This window comes from Mustela erminea, chromosome X (assembly GCF_009829155.1).
Source record: "Mustela erminea isolate mMusErm1 chromosome X, mMusErm1.Pri, whole genome shotgun sequence".
NCBI lineage: Eukaryota > Metazoa > Chordata > Mammalia > Carnivora > Mustelidae > Mustela > Mustela erminea.
In genome coordinates, this window is record NC_045635.1 from 92,100,150 (window position 1) to 92,108,650 (window position 8,501).

The window sequence follows — 8,501 nt, forward strand, 5'->3', positions numbered from 1 at the left end:
CTTGAGCATCCATTATGTCCCAGCAATGCCCTAGTTTCTACAGGTACTAATAGTGAGCTGGAGCTTACATTCTAGTGGAGAGAGAGGCAATAAATGAATAATATAAAGCCAGGCAGTGATAAGTACTATGAAGAAAACAGAGCTGGGTTTGGGATGCTTCTTTAGATGGGTGGTTGGGGAAGGGTTTTCTCAGTGTTGCTGGGTGGACTGGCGAGACCCCAAGCTCTGGGGCCTCAAACCAGCCTGTCCTAAAGATATTGCTGAAGGTTCTTGGTCTTGTCAGGAGAAAGAATTCAAGGACAGACACAACAGAGTGGATGAGTAACCCAAGAGGGGAAGTTTATTAAAATGAAAGTATACTCTTGAGATGTGAGAGCAGGAGAGAATGCTGTATGCTCTGGGGATGGGTTTCTCTCTTTTACTGACAGTTGTTAACTAGGAATTGAAATATTCATTCCTTGGGGTGGAGATTTCTTGGAAGCAGGCTTTCCCATCTTTTCTTCCTTATTTGGTCAAGGTTTTCCCATCATGGCATCCTCCATCTTGGTTTGCTCCAGCTTCCTGTGAAGTGTTGTCTAAAGAGGACTCTGACTTTCTTGATACCTGGCCATGACTTCCTCTTTGCTGACCTCCAGGTATTCTATTACAACCTAACTAACTGCCTACTCTAATACCAGAAGTTGACATGTAAGCAGGTAACTGAATGGAAGAGACTAGAGCATGATCAGAGCCAATCCTAGGACTGAAATGTGTTTTAAATAGTTATCTAGTATCTATTTCCAGAATTTGTTACGACTCATGGCAGAAAGTTTCCCCGGACTCCAGAAGGAGAGATGACCGGATTTAGGCAAGCGACAGGAAGCTTTTCACAGTCTGTACCAGAATCTAAGCATCAGAACATTACTCAGGCCACAGTTAACAGATGAGAATTCAGAATGCCCATACCAAGATGGCCTGAGTCAGGAACAAAAAAATCAGCATTAGAACTCAACTCCTTTGGCTTTCAGGCTTTCTGCATCTATGATGGAAACCTCCTCTACTCTTCCTTCTTACCCTCACCCCACCCACCCAGTGCAGTGATAGAAGTGTCTGGAGGAGCTCCAGGTTACACAGAACAACATTTTAAAACCATCTAGACTAGAGACTTTCAAAAGCCTGCTCCAGGAAAGTTGCCAGGGCATTGAAGGAACATCTAAAGGAGAGGATGGGAGGAGCCAAGCAGAAGGCATTTCTGCTCTTGAGAGCCAAGGCACAAGCCAGTGGTGGGAAGAAAAGGAGAGAAACTAGGTAAAACCAGGGAAAATAGTACCAAGATAGAACTAGCTTTGAGCAAACAGGGATGTCAACAGTGACTGTGTTTGTAACCTCCCATCTTTCCTTTTGGTACCCCCTTTGTTTCTGGCACCCCTGATTTAGCTTCCACCCAGATGCTTAGTTTTTTCTTAATCAACGGTCTACTAATCTCACCAGAAAGAGTAACTTAAAACATCTCTAAGCACTGCATTGTAAACTGAGTTTCCCAGAGTCCCAGGGTTCTGGGATGGTACTTTGGGGGCCACTGTGGAAGATGAGTAGGGAAGGCTAAGCAGGTGGGCTTTGGGCTCCCTGGTTTTGCTAAACACATAAATTTTATTCCTATCTGTTATACACACAGGCTGCTATGAGAAGGTCTAGGTTCTTTATTTTTTAAAGATTTATTTATTTATTTTAGAGAGAGATGGAGAGAGAGAGAGACCATGAGAGTGAGGGCAGGGAGGGGCAGAGGGAGAAGGAGAGTGAAACTTCAGCAGCTTCACTGAGCTCCCAGCTTGACATGGGTCTCAATCTCACGACCCTGAGATCACGACCTGAGCTGAAATCAAGAGTCGATGCCTAACCAACGGAGCCACCCAGGGCCCTGGCCCAGCTTCTTAGAAAAAAAAAAAAAAAACACCACAACACAAAAATTAAACTAAAACTGTCACCCTAATGTGTCATTCCTTCTGGGAGGGAATGGAGTCTAAGAGTTACAAGTTAGGATCTGGGATGAGGCAGCCTGCATATAATTCCAATTTCATCACAGCAGTGGCCTTGGGCAGATGGCTACGTATTCTCTGGATTTGAGATTTCAGCAATTTTCAAATACAAGAAAATCCTCATTGCCTCCTAAGGCTGTCATGAAGATCAAATTCAGTGGTAGTATATGAAGGGCTTTGTACTATCCCTGCCATATAAAAAGGACAAGGTTAATGTTAGTTCTTACTAGGTACATTTATTAAGGTCTTCTAGAACCTTGCTACTCAAAGTGTGGTCCAGAGCTTGCTTCAGCAGCATGTGTACTAAAACTAAACCAATACAGGGAGGATCAGCACAGCTCCTCTGTAAGGATGGCATTCAAATTCATGAAGTATTCCATATGTAAAAAAAAAAAATTATAAAGTGTGTGTGGTCCATAGAACAACACCCCCAGCATTCTCTGGGAGCATGTTAGAAATGCAGAATCTCAGGCCCAACTACAGACTGACATCATCAGAATCTGTACCTTCATGACATTCACAGATGATTCCTATCCACATGACAGTTTGAGAAACACTGTTTTGGAACACACGCCAGACTAAAAGAATCGATCTTTAATAGTGGCATTCTAGAAGCTGTTTGCGAGGTGCTGGATGTGTTTGCTGGTACCCCTTGTGTGGAAAACTTGTTCATCTGTCAAGGCACAGCTCAAGCATTTACTCAGTGCAGCCTGCCTGACCCACCTATCCCACCACCCACGCCCTCCTGGAACGGAACACTTCTCCCTTTGTCCTCTCCTTGACTCCAAACTGATTCTATCTCATAGTGCCAAAACACATACAGCAGAGTTGGAATGCATACCCAGCAACTCAGATGTGCAAAAATGTTCTCTAGAACTGAGCTAAACTACCCCCAGGAGCTTCCCATCCTGCTGGGTGGGGTCGCGGGGTGGGGGGATTACAGACACACAATTCATTGTGTCAGTTGAAAGAATCTGCCTCTGGATGAATGCTGAGTCTTGCATATTTTAACTTCATTTTCCCTCCTCTTACAAAACTCATGGTGTCTGGGAGCAGGGGGGCTGAGGAGAAGAGAGCCTTGGATCCACGCTCATTCTTGCGGGTGCTTAGTGTTTTCTGCTACAGACTGGCTCGTCGAACAGTCCCTACACCGCTGTGCTCATATGTCTCCTGAAGTGCAGTGGGTCTTTTCTGGTCTTTTAGGGACTTCACTGGTTGTACCTGTTGTTAAATCTAGAGTCCTAGCTGTTTGCTCCCCTTTGGTTTTGTAACCTCTTCCTTCCCAGCCCAGGTCTCTGGTGGCCCACGAGGCCTCTTGGCTCCTTCAAATCTTGGATGTTCTACACGCCACATGCAGGCTCTGAACAAACAGAAATGGTACATCAGGCCCCTGAACTGAGAGATCTCCCTCCCCTGTGGCTGTCCTCCCATCAGGAGGCCAGATTCTTCCAGCACCAAGGGAATCGCAGGTCTTCTCCGAGGGGATCCACATCTTTGCAGTTTGCTCCAGCTGAGGAACACCACCCCCCACCGCCCCCACCGTTCACTGCTTTGGTGGTTTCTAACCGGTCCTTCTGGTATCTGCTCACTTGCTCCTCTCCTTGCCTACTTCAACAGTTCTGTATCTCTTCATTTGCCAGGCAGGTGGAAATGTCCCTTGCATCTTAGACTGCATTCTCTTTACTCACTGTGGCTTATAGCATAATCCCATGGTTTGCTTTGAATATGTAAAGGGAGCTGCTGGTATTTGAAACTTCTTTCCTTCCCTGTAGAAACCTCACCCTCAAGATGATTATCAATCAGAGCTTCTCCACCGTTTTGTGACCTTAGCTGTCTGATGGCCCCTTATGGACCCCTTCTCAGAATAATATGCTTCAGTAGATAAAATGAACTACAAAGGATTCCAATTAAAGCCAACCATACTGCAACATAGTTACAAAAATATTTTTAAAAGATTTTATTTACTTATTTGACAGACAGACAGAGGTCACAAGTAGGCAGAGAGGCAGGCGGAGGGAGAGGGGGAAGCAGGCTCCCTGCTGTGCAGAGAGCCCAACTCAGGGCTCAATCCCAGGAACCTGAGACCATGACCAGAGCGGAAGGCAGAGGCTTAAGCCACTGAACCACCCAGGTGCCCCTACAAAAATATTTTTTAAAAATCATGACAGAATAGTACCTGTGCCTCTTTGTTAATGGCTTAAAAGTTAATGGCTTAAATGATAAGGTCTTGTGGCAGATCAAGTAACTACCACAATTTCAAACTAATCATGAGGGTAAATAATGTTTTGAGAGAACTGTGGCAGTATTATTGTGACAAGAAAGTGTCCGTGATAGCTACTGACAGCCAAGTCACAGGTCTGGCTAATATTAGTGTGGTCTGTTGCTGGCATCCATAATGAAAGTTAAAGCTAATTTTTGGCAGGAGATTAGTAAAAATTAAGATAGACTTTGTCCTTTGGGTACTTTATTTAGCTGGGGATCTCATGTTTAAAAAAAAAAAGCCTTGTCTGTAGCCTGAAAATCTGAAGCCTAAACTGACAGTCAGAGCTAAATAACGACTTCTTGTTCCAGCTGGTATCCCCCTCACCCACAGATTTGGTGACCCCCCGGGCATCAAGATTTACAGAGAATGAATGATATTTCTGGGCAACACTTTTAAAATGGCTATAGCCTTTAAACTATTTTATTGGCATGGATTTGTTTTCATATCTCTTTCACCAGGACCATAAGTCCTATGAGAGTGGGGACTGTGTTTTAGTCATTGTTGTCTCCTAGGAGCTCACCTGACACATGGCTGGAGATCACTGTCTAACAGACTAACTAGCTTTGCTGGCAAATCTGCAGGACCTAGCAGCCTGCTTAGCCATTCATCCTTCACACTCTAACTGTTGCAAGCTCACCATCAAAGACTTGGTCACTCATCTCAATCCCAGGGCACTCCCAATACTCAGCTCTTGGTCTGTCTTCCCTTCAATGGTCATGCACAGGCAAGCACTCACATCACAGGAGCTGGATGAGTCCCTCAACCAACAACAATTTTCACAAGACTGGTACCTCCTATTCATTCCACATATGATTATGATACCCTTACTATGCACCGGGCACAGAACACACTCCTCCACCATGGAGCTTACAGTTAAGCACAGTGACCTTTGAATTATGTTCTTCACCCTCTTGGGTTCATGGGTAGTCCTCAGAGTCTGAGGTAGAGAGACAATGCTGTCAGAGCTTCTATCTAGGTCCCCCTTCCTACTTTATCCAGAGTGACTATACTTTCTATTTTATATATTGAGGTTCACTTTTAAAAACCATTTCACAGCTAAGAAATATTTAAAAACCACTGCCCTAGTAAAGTTTTTCTCATCCTTAAAGTCTTCAGGGAAGGAGATTCTAGAAGGCGAGTCTCTGTCCCCTTAGATATCCGGGCATCAGTACCTTTCTGCCTTTGATAAGGTAGGGAGAGGGGCTAAAAGGAAAGGGGCTGTGTGGCCTCTGTCCCTCTCTGTGGGCCCCAGCCACAAGACCTATAGGAAGGAGATGTAGATTTTTCAGAGAATGGAATTTCTGGAGTATTCATGCCACAGACGCCAAGCTGATGCCTTCTCCGTGGCACCCCACTTCCTTTCTCAGCCTTTATAAGTGAGATGGCAGAGAGAATCAGGAATGCAACCTTTCCAAGGCCAAAGTGTGGTTAATTCCATTGATGGCTGAAAATCAAGACCAAAATTTTTAATACAGAATGGTGCCCTTTTTAGGCTGCCTTGCTTGGATGGGGAGTGCAAATTGCAAAACATATGGGGCCTGTGGAGACTGTGTTTGGAAACATTTGAGGCACGTGGTAGGAAAACATTTTCCCAAGAGCTGCTTCTTCCAGGATTGCATTATCTTGTTCTCTCCACAAGGCAAATGTGGGAACAAAGAATTTGAATTCAATTTTAAGCAATTCGAATTCTAAGTAACCTCTTCCTTCCACGGCCATCCCACCCTAAGCCTTAAAAGGTCAGACAGGGATGGTGGCCCAGTTTGAGTGGTGAGGGATGAGACAGGTGAGGACCGGACAGAGGTGAATCATGATGGCTTACATGTCCTGTGACAAGAAGCTATTGTTTGCTCATTTTTTGCGTTCATTCAACTACTTCCTGAACATCAGCTGTATGTCAGGTTCCCTGTGAGTGCTAGAGATGCAGAGACACAGACAAAGTCTGCCTTACTGGAGCAGGGGCAAGTTACAGTAGCTAATACAGTACTACTACTAATACTACTACTACTAATAATAATAATAAGTACTACTACAGTACTTACTAATACAGTAAGTATTAGTTCACTCCTTTATAAAGCCAGGTTAATCGGAGTAGCTCCCTCATGGGGATGGTACAAGGTACAAAAGGAGTTAAAGCCCGGGTATGCTCAACTGAAATATTTTGTGGATTTCATATTAAAGAGAGATTTTTCTCTGTTCACTTACCTGCTTAAAAGTTTATAAATGTTCTAGGAAAAGACAGAATTTGGAATCTATCCATAGGAATTTACCTGTGAATTCGGTCAGCTGCCGACCAAGGATTTATTGCCTGGCTTTGTGAGAGGGCCTGAATTTCACAACTACAGCTACTTTTTCACAGTTAGTTGTTTATTTCCTGATTAACTTTTGTCCTTGGGGGCATCCTGTCTATCCAGAAACTCAGGTCCTGGCCTTCCCCGGAAGTTATAATATTAGTGGTATTATTCCTAAGAGTATGGATATTCTGCTCCTAAGGCCTATGGGTCTTTCCTTAGAGTTCAATTTAGGGTTTGCCTGGTGAGCATTCTTGCTTTAGGGTCCCCTCTTTCTTGAGTATAAATAGGACACACCCTGAAGGCAGGCTTAGGTGAGCCCACGCAGTTGGGGGCTTATTTCTAGCCTAGGAAAGGGGAAAGTTAGATTACGTGCTGTGCTTAATTCCAAGACTGGCAGCAATTTTTATAAATATAAATATATATTTATATACATGTTATATATATATATAATAAGTATATTATATATATGCCATATATATATGTCATGTCATATATGTCATATATATATGCCATATATATGTCATAGCCTTTGGTATAGTTTAATAACCTATTGAAAACACTCATTTTGGGCTAGGGCTAAAGAGGAGTGCCCATGGGTTTGGTGAGAAGCCCAATGTAAATGCAGTAATATGGTGTTTAAAAGCAAAGGCTCTGGAGTCAGACTGGCTGGGTTCTAAATCCCAACTTGGCTACTACTCAACTGTGTGACCTTCAAGAAAGTCATGAACTCTGAGCCTTCATTTCTTCATCTCTAAAATGGGGTAATTATAGTACCTACCTTATAAGGTTGTAAACATAGATAAAGAGAGCCTTGCACATAGTAAGCATGGTAGATTATAGTACTGTTCGCCTATATTTCTTATCCCTTCTTGAAGTGCCTCTCTCTGTGGAATGATTATACATCTCTGTCCAGTTGAATTCAGGCATGGCCATATGGCTTACTTTGGCTGATAAAATATGAGTAAAAACAGCATGAGTCACATACAGGCAGATATTTGAAGAGCCAGGGTACACTTTATCATATTGCCTTTACTCTGTGCTGTTAACTGCAACGCTCCAGATAGAGGCTGATCTATTAGCTTGGGTCCCAAGAATGAAAATAATATGGAGCAGACTCAACTGAGCCATAATGGGCACATAGCATGAATGAAAAATAACCCTTTGTGGTTAACAACTAAGGTTGTGGAATTATCTGTTACTGCAACAAACCTCCTCTATTCTGACTGATGTAAGAAGGGATAAATAAATGTTAACTCTTATTATTAAGCAGAATCTTCCTCTCTTTCATTTACATAAAATCTCAACACATTATGATACTGACAAATTTAGTAATTCAACTAGCTACCTCATTTCCACCAATGGTTTTCAAACCTTTTTATTAGTGAAGCTTTCGCTCTGAAACAAAATTAAAAATTAGTTAAATTAATTAAATTGAAATTAAATAATTTTTTTAAAAAAGGAAGCTACCTTTACAAATAAAATTTTATACAGGTCTTCAATATATTAAAACAGAGAAAAGCAGTATTTTATTAACATAAATGTATTTGATAAACCAAATACACACTTACTTTTATAAGGAAAAATTAATCAAGCTAACACTGTTATGATAAACACAAACATTTGAAATTAAAATTTATGATGTAGTTGTATCAATCCAAATCTGTAATTGGTTTTGGTTGCATAGTAGTAAGAATATTTTGACCCACAAAGTTAAGTATTTGCAAACGGTAGTAGTATTTTTTTAAAGAGTTGATTTTTAGCTAATCTCCATACCTGATGTGGGGCTCAAACTCAACAACCCCAAGATCAAGAGTTGCATGCTCCACTGACTGAGCCAGCCAAGTGCCTACAAATGGTAATAGTTTTTATTCTCTTATCCAACCACATGCTGTTGAGTTACATTATATTCTTTGATTAAACTGAATGGCAAAC

General features: G+C 42.2%; 1 non-coding gene across 1 annotated transcript; it reads left to right on the top strand.

Annotated features, from left to right (window-relative positions):
- The first annotated feature begins 2,298 nt into the window (after positions 1–2,298).
- Positions 2,299–2,401, top strand: LOC116583802. The gene has a single exon (XR_004282907.1). It is a non-coding gene; the product is annotated as a U6 spliceosomal RNA (small nuclear RNA).
- The last annotated feature ends 6,100 nt before the right edge of the window (positions 2,402–8,501 follow it).